The sequence below is a fragment of the Aulonocara sp. 'chitande type north' Nkhata Bay genome, linkage group LG3 (assembly GCF_057382095.1).
Source record: "Aulonocara sp. 'chitande type north' Nkhata Bay isolate Kocher_YH1m ecotype deep benthic linkage group LG3, A_spYH_male_GT1.1, whole genome shotgun sequence".
In the NCBI taxonomy this organism is placed as follows: domain Eukaryota; kingdom Metazoa; phylum Chordata; class Actinopteri; order Cichliformes; family Cichlidae; genus Aulonocara; species Aulonocara sp. 'chitande type north' Nkhata Bay.
The window spans coordinates 70986726-70989456 of record NC_141346.1 but is presented as its reverse complement, the minus strand read 5'-3'; positions in this window follow the sequence as shown (position 1 = coordinate 70989456).

The window sequence follows — 2731 nt, the reverse complement described above, 5'->3', positions numbered from 1 at the left end:
TGTGTAGAAATGGTCTGACTGGTCGCTGTTACTGGGAGGTCGAGTGGAGAGGAGACGTTGATATATCAGTGAGTTACAGAAGCATCAGAAGGAAAGGAGTCCGTGATGACTGTGTGTTTGGATACAATGATCAGTCCTGGAGTCTGAGGTGCTCTGATGATGGTCCTCAGTCTGTCTGGCACAATAACAGAGAAACATCCATCTCCTCCTCCTCCTCCTCCTCCTCCTCCTCTGTCTCTAACAGAGCAGCAGTGTATGTGGACTGTCCTGCTGGCACTCTGTCCTTCTACAGAGTCTCCTCTGACACTCTGATCCACCTCCACACCTTCAACACCACATTCACTCAAACTCTTTATCCTGGGTTTAGTTTCTGGTCTCCTGGTGCCTCAGTGTCCCTGTGCTGAGTGGAGTGTAAAGAGTGTCTCCTGTTACAGAAACACTCTGACTGTTGAACAGATAGTTCAGTCTGTACATGTCTGTCTCTTTCACTCACAAACACGTTTTCAGATTCATGGATTCAATCAGTTGATGTTTGAAACTCTTCTAAATGATTCCTTGTAAACTTCTTCCTCTTCAGTCACAAACAAACAGGAAGTGATGTCACATGTGTTCCTGTCCACACAGCAGAATGAGTCTATTGCTGACAGTGATGTACAAACAGAGTGAGCATTTCTGAGGCCCAAAATAAACTGAGTAGTTCACTGAATGAACAATGGACTGTGAGCTCAGTTCCTTCATCATTAGTATGGATTATATATGTATATGTATTATATTAGTATCATATATATCAGGTGCTGCTGCTTTCAGTCATTGTGCAAATGTGCTGTTTGTAAGCTTGTAAAGCTGCAGTCAGCTGAGACTGAAGAAGTCACCTGATCAGTGAGCAAACGTTTCTGAAAACGTCCAGATGAACAGAATCAACCTTTTGGGATCAGCCAGCAATGCAGCATCATTGTTGTTCAGCTTCAGAGGTTTGCAGGAATGAACTGATGACCAGAAACAGCTGCAAAGTCCAAGAAAATACCAGCTGGAGTTCAGCTGCATTTGAAGAAGTCAAAGAAAAGTAAGGATGGCAAAGGGCGACGTTTTCTTCCAAAGAGCTGCAAACATGGTCGACGCCTCATTAGAAGAATCATCTGGACATTTGTGAGGAACTCTAACCAAGAAAGCAACGTCACACAGATCCAACAGACAGTTTCCATGACTGCAAGTGTTGAGTGGAAAAATGCTACATTGCATTATTGCATCCTCTCACCACAGGAGGCGCTGTTGGCACCACTGATTGCTGATCAGCTGTTCTCTGATGATCTGATTGATACTGTGAATAACGGGACTCACTGAACTCTGTGACACAGTGAAGATTACAGAGTTTAACTTCACCCTTTAAGACTGACCACAGAACCAAGTCCGCCAGAGCTTTTGTTATATTTTTACATGCTGTGGAGCCATTTGTGGGAGCATTTCAAGTTGCTATACATCAATACAACTGTTATAGCCCTAATTTTAATAATATGTATGCATTAAGTCCATAGTAACTACATAAACTGCAAAAAAAACCTCTGCTCATCCATCTCTGTGTGTATCAGGATACATTTGGTTCATAATACACAGAAAAATCAGAGTTATTACCTGTAATAAATGTGAAAGATTCCTGCAGTGATAACCAGGCAGGACTGAAACACATCCAAGCTGTCACCACGGTAACAGCACCGCCCATCCACAGGTGAGGGGAGGAGCAAAAAGAGGGACTTTGACCATTTTATACTAAAAACACTCAACTAATGTTTCTAATATGAAACAAATAAGCCCACATTAATGTGAGCGTTTATTAAATAATAATAATGATGATTTCCTCCTGATCTCATTTCCACAGCAGAGAAAACTGTGGTGTATATTGAGGTGGAGGGTGTGGTCTGTGGCTCAGGTGTAGAGTGAGGGTGGGGTGCACCACAGCAGCATGCTGGGACTGCTGAGGGTGGAGGAGGGAGTGATGATGACATCAGAGCTGCAGCACAGAGACCAGTGAACACACAGTCTGTTCATCTTTGCATAGATACAATATACAGCACAATATTGAATGACAGACACGCTGTGGGAGCTTCCACAGATACACTGACGTCAGCATCCAGAGTCCTCCTGCTGCTCCCCCCTCAGAGCCCCGTGATCAGCACCAACACATTCAGTTAGATGACAGAGTCCAGCTGCAGCTAGAATCAGCTCCCCTCTGTGAACAACAGCACAGCGTCAGTGTTTCACACTCAGTGAAAGGAGGAAACAGCAGAAGAACACCATGTGTGCTACGTTTCCCAGGACACACTACAAACTGCACAAATACAGAGCAGCACGTGGAAGGACCTGGAGCTGCATTTACAGAGCTGCAGACAGCGTGATGTCCTGTATGGACAGGTGGAAGGAACCAAGTCCTCAGCTGGAACACTCGTGTTTGTCCACAGACAGGAAACACAGCAGGAAACTTCCTCACAGAAGTGCAGCTCATGGATAACACACTTCCTGTCAGTCAGAATGAGGCTGCAGCCAAACACAGAAAGGTGTTTTTGTCCAGATGAGCCCAGAGAAGAAACACGAGTGTTCACAGACATCAGAAGCTCAGAGAGGTGAAACATGAGGTTGGAGTCCTCGTCAGCATCCAGAAGAGCTGCTGTGAAACCCTGAGTACTCATGACAGACTCTGATGGCACAAACACATCATGATTCAAACAGAAAGACAAAC